The sequence below is a fragment of the Gracilinanus agilis genome, chromosome 3 (genome assembly GCF_016433145.1).
Source record: "Gracilinanus agilis isolate LMUSP501 chromosome 3, AgileGrace, whole genome shotgun sequence".
In the NCBI taxonomy this organism is placed as follows: Eukaryota; Metazoa; Chordata; class Mammalia; order Didelphimorphia; family Didelphidae; genus Gracilinanus; species Gracilinanus agilis.
In genome coordinates, this window is record NC_058132.1 from 501326330 (window position 1) to 501344391 (window position 18062).

The 18062-nt window shown below is 37.3% G+C and overlaps 1 long non-coding RNA gene across 1 annotated transcript in view; it reads left to right on the plus strand.

Annotated features, from left to right (window-relative positions):
• Nucleotides 1-13931, plus strand: part of LOC123242600 — a 73188-nt gene extending 59257 nt beyond the window's left edge. Inside the window, exon 3 of the long non-coding RNA XR_006505827.1 lies at nucleotides 13596-13931. This is a non-coding gene — a long non-coding RNA (uncharacterized LOC123242600). The remainder of the gene's footprint in view (nucleotides 1-13595) is intronic.
• Nucleotides 13932-18062: the final 4131 nt, after the last annotated feature.

The window sequence follows — 18062 nt, forward strand, 5'->3', positions numbered from 1 at the left end:
GAATATTTTCGTTTGAATAATGAGGTTGGAAGACAGACTGCAGAGTTAAGAGAGTTACCTAGTAGACTTCATTCACAAGGAGTTGAAAAACAGAGGAGAGGAAGAAAGGGGAGAGATGAATAAAGAGAGGGGTTTTTTGAAGACGGGGGAGACATGAGTCTTTGTTGTTAGTAGAGAAGTGACCATTAGATAAGGAAAGATGGAAAATTAGTGAGGGAGTAGAGCCAGGTTGCTTGCTCTTGCCCTTGCCCTGAGCTCAGCTTAGGGTTTTTGCTTTTTTATACAAGGGTGGAGTTTAATTTACTACCCCTCTCTGACTCAGAGACAGCTCAGTGGAAAAAGCTGCCAGTCATTTAATTGCTCATCAGTGTCTCTGCAGTCTGTGAATATATTTTGTTTCCCCCCTTTTTTATGCATGCTTCTATCTCAGCCAAGAACCTTTATGTCTGATGTCCTTACCCAGAGCAATGTAAAATTCTCGGTAAACATGTAGTAACAATGTTTCAGACAGATTGGCTTGACTTTTAAAAGTTTTTTTTATAGTCAACCCAGTTTAAACAAAGAATATTTTCCCAATATTTATGATTAAAGCTGTTTACATTCTTGGGGATACCTATTGTGGGATGGTATTTTGGATTTCAAGTTTAGCCTTTCACATTCTTGCCAAATTTTAGTTCCATTAAACTTTTTAATTTAACCCTTTATAAATACAATTTAACCACAAACTTAATTTAGCTTTTTTTTTTTTAATAAATTTCATACTCTGTTTCAAAACTCTAATCCCTTATACTTCCCTTCAAATGCACATAGCTTGGTAATTTTTTATTCTCACCTTTAAAGAAAGTAACAGTTAAATGGAAACACTATTTGGGGGTTATTTGGTGTCTTTTCCTGTGTGAAAAGAATTGTGTGCTGTTAAATTTCTTGGGGCAGCAGTGCCTTAGTAAAGCACTGGACAAGAGTACCCCTGGGGGCACCTAGGTAGCACAGTGATTAGAATATCTGGCCTGAAATGGAAAGGTCCTGGGTTCAAATTTGACCTCAGAACTTTCCTAGCTGTTTGATGCTGGCAGGTCACTTAATCCTGAGTGCCTAGCCCTTGTCGCTCTTTTGTTTTAGAATTGATACTGAGACAGAAAGTAGGGATTTTTTTTTTTTTAAGTATATCTACCACCATCTAGGATCATGATTTTAGGCAAGTTATTTTGTCTTTGGGAACCTCAGTTTACTCATCTGTAAAATGAATGGATTGGACTTGCAACCTGCAAAGCTTTATGTTTCTTTGAGCTTTGACAATTAAGGGATTAGCTTTTCAATGAAATAGTCCAGCCTGGGGCAATGATCCACCATGGAAATGACATAGATAGAATCTGGAATTCTTTTTTTTTTTCCTGCAGGGACTCATGTCAAGTAGAAGCAAGGAAATAGGAGGCAAGTAGGGGCAAGAAATAGTCAATTTAGAGCAAAGGTTAGATGGTAGGTTTTAAGTGCCTGCCATTAATAATAGAAATGGGTGCTTAGACCTAGAACTAGTAAAGATCTTAAGAAGTTATCTAGGTCCTGGAGGTGAAATGACTTACTCAAGGTTACACAGGTAGTAAGTGTCAAAAGTGGGCACCAGGAACTCAGGTCCTAGGCTAGCATCTGGTTGAGCTACAAATTCTCAGTGTTTAAACCATATTTGAATTATGAGTTCTTTTTTGAGAATGTGGGGATGGTGAGATTTAAGAGACTATCAAAATTCATTGTCCCAGATCTTAGAGAGGCTTCAGATTGGACATTGTAGGGAGATGAGGATGGGGGGGATAGCTTTCTTTTCTATCCTCCTTTTTGTTGGGATTCTTGGAAAGGACTAGTTCATATTGTGCATTATAGGGAGGGGGTGAGATCTTTCCTCTACCTCTTATTTGTTGGGATTCTTGGGAAGGACTAATTCATGCCAAATCTACTATCATCCTAGAATACACACAAACTGTAAGCAATCAATCCTATGATAACATACCCCAACACCCTTTGGATTGCAATCACTTCACATATGTTGTAAGTAACAACACGTTAGGCAAGTAGCAAAAATGAATTTATCTTTATTAATCTGCTAACCCTAAGAAGGGAGCAAATGGCCATTTTAAAAAAGGACAGAGTGATAAATTTTTGCCACTTTTTACAATATTACTTTTGTTGTACTTTATTACTAGTTTATGTGGTCTAGCATAATTTCCTCCAAAATAGTATGCAAAGAACAGAAGTCAGCAAGCTTGGCCTTTGTAAATTATGTGCTAAAAACCTCTGTCCTCTTAAATTTAGTTTTGCTGCCCCCAGGGCTTATAAGGCACTTAAACATAGGTTGAGTCAATGCTAATAATCACTCTTTTGTTCAGGATCTTATTATCTTTCCAGAGGTTTTGAACTTTCCCTTCCTTTGTCTTTCATTAGGAATATTCTTTCTAATGGTTCCATGGCCTCCCCACTCTGGCAGCATTTTCTATTCCTCTTCCTCCTCTTTTTTTTTTAATTTATATTTATATTTGATGCCCTTTTCACAAAGCATGCCAATCCTCAGTTGGACTCACCTTTGAGCCATTATCCTGAAGAGATGCCTTGCCTGTTTATTATTCTACTACCTACAGAAAACACAGGATCATTCCTCTGAAGCAGGAAGGGCCCTCATAAGCCCTATAATCATCTCATTTTATAGATCAGGACATAGAAGCAAAAAGAAAGTCAGATGATTTATTCAAGATCCCGCAAGGAGTCGATACCAAAGGCAGGATTTTAAGTCAGCTCTCTGATTCTGGAGCCAGTGGTGTTTGCCCATTTCCTTTTGCCATGGCTCTCTAATATAAAGACTGAGGACACAAAAGCATCTCCCACCTTTCATTTCTTTCTCTTTTTTTCTTTTTAACTTTTTTTCTGGTTGATATTGGTTGAATAAAATCTTGAGTAGGCTTACATATTACTTAAGTATTAAGCAAAATTTACGTTGTTTCAGTTTATCACAGATTAAAATTTACTTCTTAAAGTAGACATACCTCCATGCCCATTTAGCGCTTTTTTAAAAACATTTAACTTCCATCTTAGAATCAATACTAAATATTCATTCCAAGGCAGAAGAGTGGTAAGGGTTAGGCTATGGGGGTTAAATAAGTTGACCTGACACACAGCTGGGAAGTATCTGAGGTCAAATTTGAATCCAGGTCTTCCTCTGGTTCTCAATCCACTGAGCCACCTAGCTGCCCCTTGAAGGCCTTTTTTTTGGTATTGCTTTTTGTCTACAAAAATCTATTTTAAAATTGTAGTTTATTATGATTAATCATCCTGATTAGTGCAAATAATGAATCTTTTGTATTCAAATTTCTATTATTCAAAATTATAACTATCTAAAATATAGTTATTGGTTCCAGTCCAATATTGGTATATGCTATATGAAGAGAATAGAATAGAATAAGCATTATTTTTTTCCTTTATTTTATTTATTTTTAATTTTTTCCCATGGTTACATGATTTTTGTTGTCTCCCTCCCCTCTTCTGGAGTTGACAAGCAATTCCACTGGGATATATATTATAATAATAATTGTCATTATTATTATTATTACTCAAATCCCATTTCCATATCATTCATTTTTGTAATAAAGAAATCTTTTAAAACCAAAACCCCAAATGATATAACCATATAAACAAGTCATATGTTTTTCTTCTGCTTGTCTACTCCCACAGTTCTTTCTCTTGATGTGAGTAGCGTTCTTTCTCATAAGTCCCTCAAAATTGTCCTGGATCATGGCATTGCTGCTAGTAGCAGAATCAGTTACATTTGATTGTCCCATAGTGTTTCAGTTTCTGGGTATGATGTTCTTATGGTTCTGTTTATTTTGCTCCACATCAGTTCATGGAGGTTTTTGTAGTTCTTATAGAAATCAAGCAGTTCATTGTTCCTTTTAGCACAATAGTATTCCATCACCATCAGATACTGCAGTTTGTTCAGTCATTCCCCAGTCAAGGACATCCCCTTATTTTCCAATTTTTTGCCACCTCAAAGATTGAGGCTATGAATTTTTTTGTACAAACAGAACCTTTCCAATTTTTTTAAATCTCTTTGGGATACAAACCCAGGAGTGATATTGTTGGATCAGAGGATATGCATTCTTTTAAAGCTCTTTGGGCATATGGAATAAGCATTTAAATACTACCTACTATGTGCCAGGCATTGTGCTAATAAACATTCTTATAAACGTTATCTCATTTGATCCTCAGGGATAGGTATTATTATCCTCATTTTACAGTTGAGGAAACCTGCAAATCAGAAGTTAAGTGATTTGGCCAGGGTTACACAGCCAATAAGTATCTGAGGACTACGTTTGAACTCAGATCTTCCAGACTTGAGGCTCAGTTGCCTATGAATTCCAGTCATACTGTGACTAGTTTAGGGGAGATTCATCATTCTTAGTAATTGGAATTTGGCTGTACAGCAGTTAACCTTGACTCCTCAGGATTGTTTGTTTTTTTTTTTATCTTTTCTCATAGGATCACCTTTTTATGATGTTAGGAATCATTCATTAACTTTTAGGTTAACTAGTTAACTTCTCTCTCCCCTCTGTCCGTCCCCCTACTTAAAGATGAAGAAACTAAAACCCATGAAGTAAAGTGACTTGCCCAGAGTCACAAAGTAAGTGGTAAGGTTGTAATTATGTTCTACATCCTCTGATTACAGAATCAGTGTTGTTGTTGTTGTTGTTGTTGTTGTTGTTGTTGTTGTTGTTTTGCACCATATCATGTTGCCTCGTGTCCATCCTTCCTTTTTTTTTTTTTAATTTTTTAATTTTTACTTAGTTAACATTTAGGAAATATATGACCCTGCTCTTGGGACTTTTTAGTTAACCAATGCCAATGAAGAAAGGATGATATCAGGAACAGAGTGACCAAGGTATACATGTAGTCTTCAGGGCAATTCTTTAGGCAATAGGACAGTCATGAGGAATGTTTTTGTTTTTCACTTGTTTGTTTTTAGTCACTAAAAAATAGTACTGATCCTTGTGAGAGCAGTAGTCTTTCCACAAATGATAGAGAAACTTCATTAATACTGCTTGTTTTCCCTGGAGATACATGTGCACGTGCACACACATACACACACGACATACGTATGTGTGTTTCTGTATAGAGAGGTGTAGATGTCATATGTAGATGGCAAACAAAGCAGCATAGTTCTTGTTTTTAATGTTTCAGAGCCTCATATCATTGAAAGGAGATCTGAAAGATCTTCTCCATTCCCTTTCCTCCAGGCAGAAGTGTATCTTGTGTGTCCCAGGCTGTTTGCTGATAACTCTTGTAAAAGGTGGTAGGATGGAATTTATGTTCTTTTCTTCAAAGAGAAAGCGATGACAAACCACTGCATAGACAGTCATGTCATTGAAAGGAGGTCTGAAAGATCTTCTCCATTCCCTTTCCTCCAGGCAGAAAGCATACCATATGTGTCCCAGGACAAGATTGTTGACAATTCTTTTAAAAGGTGGTAAAACAGGATGTCTGTTCTTTACTTCAAAGAAAAAAAGATTACAAACCACTGCAGAGACAATTAAAACAATCTCTCCAAAAAAAAAGGATTCAAACACAACAACATACTTTTACTAATTACCAGATATGTCTAGTGTACTTTACTAAGTGCTAGGAATAATACACATGAGAAAATGATGAAGTCTCTGACCCAAAGGGTCTGATTGTCCTGTTGATAGAAAAGACATACTCAAAATATTGTAATAGAAACTGCAGTGTTTGCTAGGAAGTCTATAAACAGAAGGATAAGAGATTTGAAAGAGGGAGGCTGTGTGGGAATAGGGGATTAGAAGACATAAAAAACAAAGAAGCATTTGAAAAAGATTTCAACTGGTGGAGGTATGAAGATAGTTTATTCCAGACCTGGTGAAATCTCCACCCCTCTTAATGTCTTTAGTAAGTCACTTTGAAAGTTAAACTCTGTGTTTAAGATTTATCCCCAATTCTAATAACATTTAATTTTTCTCATATATATTTCTCTTGAGGATTAACTTTCCTTTGCTTTCCAATGCATTCATCTTCTTTCATCGACTGCTTGAATGATCAGATCCAAAAAATAGTTATTAACTGGGGCGAGTCTCTAATAGAGACTCAGGAATCTGTTTCTGGCCCTCTGATATTCAACGTTTCTATCAACAACTGAGAAGAAAGTGTCAATGGCATGCTCATTAAATTTGCAGACAAGGAGTTGGGAGGGATAGCTTACGCCTTAAATAATATAGTCTGAATCCAAAAAAAGATCTCAGTAAGGTAGAATGAGCTAATAGGATGAAATGTGACTTGGCAATTCAGTTAACCTCTCTGGGCCAGTTTCTTCATCCATAAAATGAGGGGATTTGTTTAAATGACCTCCAAGGCCCTTTTCAAATCTACATCTAGGGTAGGTTGATTTCATGGTCCTTGCAAACAAGTATGATGGTCCCTCTGAATAAACTACATATGATTTCTCATTTTTATTCACATGCTATCCCTGATATTATCTATTTTAATGACAGAGTGTGTAGTGATAAAATGTTAGTCTCTTGCATAAATTTTTAAGGTCAAATATTGACCTCAGTCTTAAATGAATGGTGATGTAGGCTTTTTCTCTCAATATACATACATACTCTTAAAAAGAAAAGCTATTTTTCTTTGTACCCTTTTATTGGGAGTCTCAACTGAAAAAAAAAACATTTAAAAACAAAAAGCACTTCAAGTTCATTAAAGGAATCTAGTTTGGGGAATCAGGGTTGAATTAAAAGCCTCATATTTTCCCTTTCTTCTCATCTCACTCCCAGAAATGCCTTTTATATGCCATAGTAAAACTATATAAGTTTGAGTCCTCTCAGTTATATGGTATGGTCTTCAACTAGACACAGTTTCAAAATGTGATTCACATTTCCCCTTCAAATTAAGCTATTTTTTTTTCTGAACTCAGCCTTTGGATAAGGATATGTAACAACTTGTTTTGTCTATCACTATTTCATGAACTGAGTATTTTTTTATTTTACTCTATTTAAAATATAACCTTTTGTAAAAAATTTATTTTGAAATATTTCAATAAGCCAGTGTTATTCTGTAAATTCTTGACCATTTGGCATATCCCAGTCCTTTGAGTATTTAACATAAGAGTTAATGTTTTCACTGAACTCTTAAAAGCACTTCAACTGTGGGAAATATTGACAATGTTTATTTGATTTCCAGGAATGTAAACAATTTTTCAGATTAGTTCCCATATATGCACTGGGGAACTGCTTCTAAGGAAATAACTTCTGGCCCACCACAAAATTATGTCTGGAGATAGTCTTCCCTTTGTTCCCGGGAATAGATTTAGTCTTAAACTGGAGCTCAGACCTATGTATTTGTAGTCTACAAGAGTATTGAGGTATATTATGCATTTCTTTTGGTAAATGCAATTGTCCTGATCAAATTGCCTTGTGTATACTTAATTGTATATGTGCTATATCCTTCCAATAGAATGTAAGCTCGTTGAGGGCAGGCACAATTTTATTTTGGTCATCATTTCTTAAGTACATAGCATCTGTGCCTTGCCCATAGTGGGTGCTTAATAGTTGTTGAATTATGAACAATTTCATGCTGTATGTGTTTTTGCACAATCAATCTTACCATTCGTAGAAGCAACTTCAGAGACCATCTGGTCCAAGCCTCTGTTTCAGAGGCTTATTCCAGTGATACTGCAGGTTCTGTACACACAGAATCATTGCCTGCTTACTACAGAGATTTTAGATAATGCTCTAATTCCTTTTCAGTATTTAATATATTGGACAGGACTTAAGTGGAGTTACAATTTGCCATAAATGGAAGAAATCACCACCACTGATGAAATTATGTCTCTACCAAAGAAATAAAAGTTAAACTCATGCAAATAGTCCTATGTCTTATGTCAGTATTTTATTAATAATCTATTAGAATTATAGAAGCAGATAAGTGGCTCAATAGTTAGAGCACTGGGTCTAGAGTCAGGAAGACCTGAGTTCATATCTGGTCTCTGATACTTCCTTCTAATGTGACCAAGTCACTTAACTTCTGATTGCCCCAAAAAAGGATCCACTGAAAAAGGAAATGGCAAACCACTCCAGTATCCTTGCCAAGAAAATCCCAGGAATTATTATGGTCCATGGGGTCACAAAGAGTTGGACATGACTAAACAAATGAACAACAACAAAAATTAGAATCATAGTGCTTTGAAGCTGGGAGCAACCTTTGAGACTATCTAGTCAAATTCTCAGAAAGAAAGTAAACAGAGTCACACAGACTGTGGCATAAACAGGTTTCTACCTGACTAGTCAAGTACCTTTTGAATGGGGCAAAAAAAGAGGAGAAAGTTGCAAAATAAGCATTTACTTTTATTAAATGAAAATCATAATTGATTTGGGGCACAGATGTCCTGGATTCTGACTACCACTAGCTCTCTTATTTTCCACTTGTGTGACCTTGGACAAATTCCTTAACGTCTCCATCTGTAGAAGGAAAGAGTTGGGTAAGATGACCTCCAGTGTCCGTGCTAGCTCTCAAATCTGTGATCCTAGGAAATTTTGGAATGCCTTATTGCCTAAGGAGGGCTGAGGATGTTCAACCCCTTGAAGGTTAAGATTATCCATAATGCCCCCTTTCTTTCCCCTCAGTATCATCCTAGCCATCCTGTCTAGCTCTGTGAATAATTATCTCATCAACAGGAAAGTTCCTGGAAAGCACCTATCAGTTATTTGCTCAATGATTTCAATCACTCTTGACAATCCCTTTGACTCTTCCCTGGCCATTACTGCCTTTGATGTATGTTTTCTTGATTAGAAAGCCAACACCTTGAAGGAATGTCATCTTGCTTGTTTCGATATTGCCAATGCTAGCACGGTGCTTAGCACTCAGTAAATACTTGATAAAATTTTTTCATTTTATTTTATATGGTTTTCTCTGTGCTGATTCATTACAGAACAACTCAGGCAGGGGATGATTTCTGTTGCTTTGGGAATTACAGTAATCTGTACAAAATTAACGGAAAGCTCCAGCAAAAAGATGAGGAGAAATATGATTCATGGTAACTACCAGGGCTTCCAGAACAAAGAGTCATACAGCCAAGGATATTCGATCCAAAAAGCTTCTTCTCTGGTCCCAACTAGATTAAATCTCAGGGCAGGAAACCCCAGAGAGCAGTGTTCAGTACAGGGAGGAAAGAGAGAAAACAAGATATTCTTACCACTTTAATATCCTTCCCTTCCCTGATTGGTAGGAATCACCCAATTACTTGAAGATCAGTTATTTTCCTTCTTGAGTGTTAGAATATGTTTCTGTTCTGGGAGAAGAACCAGATGTAAAAGGCAGTGGAGAGCAAAGAAACTCCATTCATAGGATGGAGAGGCAGCCTCTTGTTAACTGAGATTCTTTCAGTAAGAGCATAAGCACCATGGAGTGGAGAGACCAGAAATCTGATTATTATGCAGATAAGTGATAAAAGGGCCCTTATGACATTTTTGCTTTGTGATCTCAGGATTTAAGCTTAGCCACTAGTTCAAAGAAGTGTGAAGTTCCAGAGTATTAGAGCTACTTGAATGTGGGTATGAATCTTAAGAAAATAACTCAGGAGGGGCAGCTGAGTGGCTTAGTGGATTGAGAGCCAGACCTAGAGACGGGAGGTCCTGGGTTCAAATTTGACCTCAGACACTTCCCAGCTATGTGACCCTGGACAAGTCACTTAACCCCCATTGCCTAGCCCTTACCATTCTTCTGCCTTAGAATCAATGATTCTAAGATGTAAGGTAAGAGTTTAAAAAAAATATATAGCTCAGGGGAAGCTAGGTGACACAGTGGATAGTTAGGCCTGGACACAGGAGGTCCTGGGTTCAAATGTGGATTCAGATACTTTCTAACTGTGTAACCCTGGGCAAATCACTTAACCCCAGTTGTCTGGTGGTCACCTCTTTTCTGCCTTGGAAATGACACTTGGTATCAATTCTAAGACAGAAGAAAAGAGGTGATCGTTTTTTTTTTTTTTTAAGAAAATATGACAACCAAATATAAATGGTTTCTTTAATTAAAAAAATTTTATTTAACCACTTGGTGTTTGGTTTTCATCATAAATTTTTTAAAAACAGAAATAGAACAGCATTTCAATAACAAATAATTTTTTACTTTTTCATATTTTTTTTTTGCTGTTGTTCAATTGTATGATTAATGTGAATGCTCCGAAGTTGGCTACAAGTTGAATAGAGGCATTTAAGCAATAGGATTGTTGTGACTGACAGAATTCAGTACAAACATAGTGTTATTTTATTTTTTAATCCCTCTATATAAAGATGATGATGGTCAAGAATATTAACTTAAGAAAAGGCTTTCTTCCCTTTCTGTCTTTAGGATTTATGAATTTGCAGCTTCTTTAGATTATGAGCTGCCAAAAAGAAAAAAACAAAACAAAACAAAGCCCTATGGAGTTTACTTAGTCTGAGAAAGGCATAGAAAGGGCACACAAGACAAGACATGTTGGTAGCTATAGTAAGTGGTTGTTTTGATTTCAGTTTCTTTTAGCCCATGAAATTTTAGGTAGCTTTCAGAGGTGATGACTTGGCAAGCATGGAGAAGGAGAGTTGTTTTGGTTATTGGATGTGGCAGAAAGGAATGTAAAGATGTTGACACCTGTGAAAAATGTAGTCTGATACTGGAAACCAAAGCCAAGACAAGAGGAGATGGTGAGTATGGTGCTCAGGAAATAAGAGACTTTTTATCCAGTCATAAAAGAAAATTTTATGTTTCGGAAGGTATTTTATTTAGAGAAACTACCACAGAGGTCAACAGTAAGTCAACAGGCATTTTTCAGGCCCTTGCTGTGTGCCAGGCAGTGTTGAGCCCTGAAGGAACCAAAAAAAGTTAAAGATGGTTCCTGACCTCAAGAATATCACTGTCTAATGTAGGAGACAGCTTGCAAACAGCTATGGAAGAACCAGCTAAATCAATGTAAATTGGAAGTATTTGTCTGGGATTGGAGGGAAGGGAAGGCACCAGAAAAAGTTTCTTTTTTTTTTTTTTAACTCTTCTCTTCCACCTTAGAGTCAACACTGTGTATTGGCTCCAAAGCAGAAGAGTGGTAAGGGTAGGCAATGGGTGTCAAGTGACTTGCCCAAGGTCACACAGCTGGGAAGTGTCTGAGGTCAGATTTGAACCTAGGACCTCCTATCTCTAGGCCTGGCTTTCAATCCACTAAGCCACACAGCTGCCCCAGGGGAAAAGTTTCTTACAGAAAGTGGGATTTAAGCAGTTTTGAAGAAAGGGAAGAAGAGCATGGGAGACAGCCAGAGGCACAGAGTTGGAAGCTGGAGTATTTTATGTGAGGAATAGCAAGTTCATTGCTGGATGTTAAAAAAAAAAAAAAAAAACCAGAGGGGAATAAATAGAAAAAGCTGGGACAGATTAGGAAGAGGTTAGTCTTTAAAAACCAAACCGAATTTTTATTTGATCCTAGAGGTAAAAGGAGCAATTGGAGTTTACTGAGTAGGGGAAGTTGACCTGGTCAAACCTGGGCTTTAAGATCATTTTGGCAGCTGATTGGAGTGGGGAGAGGCTTGAGGCAGTGAACACAACCAACATTTAGTGGAGTAGTCCCAGAAATGAGGTGAAAAGAGCCTGCATTAGGGTGGTGCCTGTGTCAGAAGAGAGAAGAATGCACACACAAGAAATGCTGCAAAAGTAGAAATGACAAGATTTGGCACTGGATTAGATATAGAGAAGTGAGAGAGGAGGGAATCATCAAGGATAACACCTCATTTGGGTGCCTGGGTAGCTGGGAGGAGAGATAACTTGAACAGTAATAAAGAAATTCAGAAGAGATGCTAAAAAAAAAAAAACAGGCATTTTAGATTTCAAGTGGGAGACTTTGTTGCCATTGAAGATCAGCGGGCTTGTCTGTGTGCTAGCTGGTACAAAGGATGCCTGGCAGACCACTCCATCCTCACTCTATTCCCACCTCTCTCCCGGAAATGCCTTCACTGACTTATGTGTAATGCGTTGCCCTTGGCATTTATAGAGAATCAATAACAAGAATTGTCCATTTGAGTAATATTTCTGTGCCTTTAAAAAGCCATAGTTGGAGATGTTATCAGCTGCATTACCCAGAGTATTTTATGCAAGGACCCATGAGATAAATCCCCGCTGTGTTTCATTTCCAGGAAAAAAATTTGTGCTTATGAATGTGGACACTCTCTGTCAAGACAATGAATTCTATGTAAGCAATTCATTTCCCTTTTACTTTAGCAGCCAAGAAACTCGGAGCCAAATTTAGTGCCCAACAGTAGTAATTAATTCACCTCAAATATCTCTTAATTCCAACCCCTACTCCCCTGTGGGCTGTTTATTTTTTTTCTCCCTTAATTGTTCTGTTTGGCACTATTTTTAATTTACTAAAGGAAATAGAGTATATGCAAAAGTAGTAGTAATCAAAGGATCTGAATCTCAGCATTTCAGATATGATCGCTATATGGAAAGAATGTGAAAGCATCTGTTTTAGACATGGGGCAAGTAAGAATTGACATTGAATTATTTGAAGGTTGGAGAGTGACATTTTTAAAAGTATTGGCCTCTAAGTACTATTGAAAAAGAGAAAGAAGGGGGTAGATGATTTAGCAGAGTGAGGAAACAAATTTAGATAGGTAGATAGTAGTAGTAACGGGGCAGCTACCTGTTGCAATGGATGGAGAGCCAAGCCTGGAGTCAGGGAGACTCATCTTCCTGAGCTCAAATCTGGCCTTAGACACTTAACTAGCTGTATGACCCTGGGCAAGTCACTTTACCCTGTTTGCCTCAGTTTCCTCATCTGTAAAATGACCTGGAGAAGGAAGTGGCAAGCCATTCCAGTATCTTTGCCAAGAAAACTTGGAATGTTGGAATCCCAAAGAGCCAGACACAGTTGATCAACAACAACAACAACAACAGTAGTAGTAGTAGTAGTAGTAGTAGTAGTAGTAGTAGTAGTAGTAGTAGTAGTAGTAGTAGTAGTAGTAAAATAGCTAATATTTATATAGTACTTACTATATGCCAGACATTATACTAAGCTCTTTACAATTATTATCCCATTTGGGTCCTCACAAAAACCTTAGAGACAGATGCTGTTGTTATCCTTATTTTATAGTTGTAGTAACTGAAGGAAACAGGTTAAGTGAACTTGCCCAGGGTCACAAAGCAAGTGAAATCAAATCTTGACTCTGAACTCATCTCTCTATCCAATGCATCAATTTAGATGCCTATACAATATACACTTATTGTTTGAGATTGTGTACCACAGCAGTAAGATGATTTACAAATTGAGGATGGAGAAACTGAATGATTGTGACTGGTTTTGGGAAACAATTTTAAGGAGTAAAGAAGATTTTAAAAGGAGGTAAGAGGGAGAGATGCCCAAGTGTAAAAGAAGATCAGACATCTTAGAAATAATGGCTATATATCTGTTTATATATCAATGTATGAAGAATATTTAATCTGATTTCTTTGTATTTGTGGGGCTTATTTTCTTGTAAAGGAAAAACAAATGGCACCGAAATTTGTGGATAATTTGTTGACTTCTTTCCCAGGCCTTGAAAAGCTATCTTGAAAATGTGTGTACTTAGCAGTAGAAAGAGCTTAACAGATCTCTGGTTCCATCTGCTGGAATGAAGCAAGAAGACACTCATTCCTTCTTAAGAAAAGAACTACGAAGAGTTTTTTTGTTTTGGAGAATAAAACTTTAAAAAAAAATTCATATCTTTTGTTTTTATATTACCTTCATTTCCAATTTTATCCCCCTTCCTTTTTACACATATACCCCTACCAAGAAAGCCTTCCCTTGTAACAAAAACAAACAAATAAATAAATAAAAGAGAAAGAGGGAGATAAAGCAGTTTAGCAAAATTAATTAATACATCACCCAATTCTGACAGCATTTATACATTATTTTACACCCAGAATTTCCTCCCACCCCCCTCAGTAGGGGAAGGAAGAGAGACAGAGAACGTTTTCTCATCACTTTTGACCAAGCTCAAGCTCAGTCATTAGTTACACAGGACTCAGTTTCCTGTTTGTTTTTATGGTCATTCTTCCTATTGACTTTTGTGTAGTCAGGGTATGTATTATTTTCCTGGCTCTGCTTCTTTTGCTATGCATCAGTTGATAGAAATCTTTGCATGTTGTTCTTCAGTCATTTCAGTTGTGTCTTATTCTTTGTGATCCCATTTGGGGTTTTCTTTTCTTTTTTTAATTCAAAGATATTTTATTTTCCTAGTTACATGTAATAATAATTTTCAACATACATTTTTCAAAATTATAAGATCTAAACCACCTCCTACCCCCCCCCCAGCAATGGTATGCCATTTGTTCTAAATTGATCATTGTTTTAAGAGAATGCTCATATAAAACCAAAACCATTTGGGGTTTTCTTGGCAAAGATACTAGAGTGGTTTGCCATTTCCTTCTCCAGCTCATTTAACAGATGAGGAAACTAAAGCAAACAGGGATAAGGGATTTACCCAGGGTTACCCATCTAAGAAAGGGTCCAGGGTCGAATTTGAACTCAGGATTTTCTGGCTTAAGACCCACCACACTATCCACTATGTCACTTAGCAGTAGGTTTTTCAAAGAGAACCATACTTTTTTGCACTCTAGATTTTCCTTTTAAGTGGCCTGTCCACTTATTGAAATTTTATTTGAAGGAGCAAATTCAGTAACTTTCCTCGAGAGAGAATTCCATATCCTGGAGGCTACCACTTGGAATGTTTCAGCCCTGCTTTGTTTCTCCCTCGAGGGAGAGAGAATGACTGCCTGCCAAGAACTTATGAATGGCTATGGAGCCTTGGGTTGTCCCCCAAGAGAGCCTGCAGCTCTCCCACACTTAGCTTTTTTATCTCCAACTTCCTACTATAAGTCCTTACCTCCTCTTCTGCACCCCCCTCCCCGTCACTCCATATCCTCTTTCCAAAAGATAGAGAAAATGCAACACACACACACACACACACACACACACACACACACACACACACACACACACTTCAGTTCTTCTTTAACTAGTTTGAATATTATCTGGGAAACCTATACCATCCCCTTGGGACTCAACTTTAGAAAAAAATGAAAGAGAAACATGTGTGGTCTGCTTTCTGCAGATGATAACGATGTTCTAGTCTAGTCATCATTCTCACTGAATGTTAGAGCTGGAATGAGTCCCCCAAATTATGTCATCATCTGCCCCCCATTCCCTAATGGGTAAAAGAGACTTATCCAAGTGGTACAACTAGTGATGAGCACAGCTAGAATTCAAGTCTCCTTACTCCCAGTTTTAGTATTCTGTCACACTGTTGTTATTCCCTCATTTCAGTTATGTCCAACTCTTAATGGACCCATTTAAGGTTTTTTTGGCAGAGATGCTGGAGTGGCTTACCATTTCCTTCTACAGCTCATTTTACAGATGAGGAAGTGAGGCAAGCAGGGTTAAATGATTTGGCTGGGTGCTGTAGAAAAAATCTAGAGGACTCAAGTTCTGACCCTGGCTCTGCTACATTTAATGCTGCCATTTTTCTTCTTTGAGATTAATTTCTTTGTTTATAGAATAAAATGGGCTGAGTCTCAGGGACTCAAGTTAAAATTCTGCCTTAGACTCTTGCAAGTTGTGTGACTCTGAGTAATTCCCTTAACCCTGTTTGCCTCAGTTCCTCTTCTATAAAAGGAGCTGGAGAAGGAAATGGCAAATCATTCCAGGATCTTTGCCAAGAAAACCCCAAATGGGGTCAGAAAGAGTCAGACATAATTGATCAACAACAAACAGAATAAAGATCTTGTGATAAGATTATAAGATAATAGATTTTGAGCTGGTAAAGACAGAAACTATTTGTCTAACTCCCTTATCTGATAAATGAGAAATGTGGGGTTCTTCCCATGAAAGTTAAATGACTTACCCAACAAGACATTTAACATACAGATTTTAAATGTCCAAATTATATTCATCTAGATCAGTGATGGGCAAACTATACCCACGAGCCAGATGTGGCCCCCTGAAATGTTCTATCCTACTGCGTGACATTATTCCTAATCTGACGAATATGAGTAGGATACAATACAGTGAAACTTCGAAAGAGTTGCCTTAGAAACAGACGGATAGATGAGTATTTCCTTTCCTTTGGCCCCTCTTTAAAAAGTTTGCCCATCACTGATCTAGATTGTCTCCAAAATCTTGTTCATTTCCAGAGTTGTAGGATTCTGGTGTAGCTTTTTGGTTCCCACAGTCACTTTCTAAAACACTTGGGATTTTGGAGGAGGCAGGGGTGATGGTCCATTTTCTTATTTAAATCCTCTCTGCTTTAGGAGACTCTTTAAGAGAGTAATTTGTAGAGAAGGTGATGACTTGCATTCATAGAGAGGTTTTCCTATAATAAAATCACATGCCTTTTCTGTAATCCTATTCCTCTTAGCACTAATTTCATCTTCATCTCAGAATGTTCAAAATTGTGAAATTCCAGAATAAAGTTGCCAAGCTGCAGAAATGACTGAAATAATATAAAAACCAAACATATGCCCATTTCCTTTCAGTGGAAAGTGGAATCATTTCCCCCATGTACATCAGTGAGAGATTGTATAGCTCTCTGGAAAAAGGAAGGTAAAACTGAGCCTGGCGGAAAAAACAAATCTCTAGCTGTAACTCTAATTTTTTAGATGTTGGCATTATTCACTGCAAGTAATACTCTATGGGAAGTATAGAAGAGTAGATTCTAATTGCTCTTTTTTTCATTACCTACTAAATGGAGCAGTGGATAGAGCACTTGGCCCGGAGTCAGGAAGATCAGAGTTCAAATCCAGTCTCAGACACTTACTAATCTATGAGACCCTGGGCAAGTCATGTAACCCTGTTGGCCTCGGTTTCCTCATCTGTTAAATGAGCTGGAGAAGGAAATGGCAAACCATTCCAGGATATTGGCCAAGAAAACTTCAAATGGGGGTCACAAAGTTGGACACAAGAAACCAACTCAATAACAAAAACTTATATGGCATTGAACTATCCATTTTTTTTTCCTGGACTTCCCAATTTGTGAAACAAAATAGGTTGAACTAAATGATCATGCTAGTTATAACATGCTTCGGTCTTTGATGACACATGTAAAAAACAGTGGATATGTGTGTTGGCTATGGGGGGGGGTGGGAGTGATTAAGGAGGAGGGGGGAGTAAGAACATAAATTATGTAACCATGGAAAAATTTTCTAAAAATAAAAATTAAAAAAAAAACATGCTTTGATCTTTAAGTAATACACTAGTTAGTCTTAAAAATACTACTCTAAGAACAACTTTGAAATACTTAGGAACAGTGACCAATATGATGACCAACCATAATTTCCCAGTGCTGGGTATTTCTTTTGCTTGACTATGCATGTTCGTAACTGCTTTGTTTCTCTTGCTTTTTCAGTGGAGGATATGGGGGAAGAAGACTTGAGAGGGAGAGAATACAAACCTAAAACTAAAATAAAATTGAATCAAAAGAAATATTACCACAAGATCAAGAAATATCACAACAGAATTTTCCTGTTATATTCAAAGTGAAATAGAGCAAGGCAGATTGCATTTATAGGGAATGCTGGATTAATTACTCATGAGGTTTTCTGTGGTCCTAAGCAAGAAATCCTTGATTCTTCCATGGAAATTTGGCATCGAAGAGTCCCAAGAGGACTTCCCATTCAGGCATGACTAAATCCATTCTTGTGCAAGGGTCTCTGGAAGAATTGGCTTCATTTTTCTCTTTCATGGTATCTGTCAAATATACTTAAGTGGGGGGATGGAAAGATCTGGAACATTAAGTTCCCACTGCTAAGTGAGGCAGACTAGTCTCTTAGCTGAATCTGGACTGTTATAACTTAGCTGGACAGCATTACATTGACATGTTTGAATGTGATTGACAAGACATTTATCATACAAATGTTAAAGACTAGCCCATAGAGCAAGATCTCTCATAGGGAAGTTCTTGCCTTAACTTGCCTGGCATGAGGACTCCATGGCCTTTTTAAGCCATTTCCAGACGATGATGCCA